Source organism: Nestor notabilis, unplaced genomic scaffold (genome assembly GCF_000696875.1).
Source record: "Nestor notabilis isolate BGI_N333 unplaced genomic scaffold, ASM69687v1 scaffold4382, whole genome shotgun sequence".
Lineage (NCBI taxonomy): Eukaryota > Metazoa > Chordata > Aves > Psittaciformes > Psittacidae > Nestor > Nestor notabilis.
The window spans coordinates 11935-12456 of record NW_009916831.1 but is presented as its reverse complement, the minus strand read 5'-3'; the positions used below and the strand labels follow the sequence as shown (position 1 = coordinate 12456).

At 62.6% G+C, this 522-nt stretch overlaps 1 protein-coding gene across 1 annotated transcript in view; it reads left to right on the top strand.

Annotated features, from left to right (window-relative positions):
- The window catches only part of LOC104413700 (high affinity cationic amino acid transporter 1-like), a gene marked incomplete at its 5' end in the record, with an annotated part of 3213 nt that overhangs the window by 1460 nt on the left and 1231 nt on the right, over window positions 1-522 (top strand). The gene's annotated exons all lie outside the window — the stretch shown is intronic.

Here is a 522-nt window from a genome sequence, read left to right as displayed (position 1 = left end):
ATCGTCTATGTCTGTGTGTCGCTCATAGGTGAGTGGGAGCCAGCAGCTGATGTGCTCTTCTGCCAAGGCTGGGACATCTCCACAGAGCCAGGAGGGGACAGCGAGCATGTCAGGAGGAGGAGAGGCGCCGGGCAGCACTGACTGCCAGCTCCTGCGCCCAGTGCCAGCAGGCACCAGTCCCAGTGCACCCTGAGCAGGGTGCCAAGCGCGGGGCATGTTGGGGTCCCTGGGGGCTAACGGAAGACATGACTGCTGAGCCAGGCATATCCAGGTGGTCCCTGTGACTTGCCTGGCCCAGGCTGGCACCCAGCAAGGTGGTCCCCAGGTCCCTGAGAGCGCTCAGGCTCAATCAGCAAGGTTTGTTTCATCCCACAGCACTTAATTGTGCAGCCAGGCCTGGGAACGCGTCAGAGGTGGGTCTGAGCTCAGCCAAGTGCAGGCTCCCCTCAGCTCACCGGGCCGGCGTTCCCCCAGCAAAGCCCTTTCCTGAGGCTTTGGGGTGGATGTTGGAGGCAGCATGTG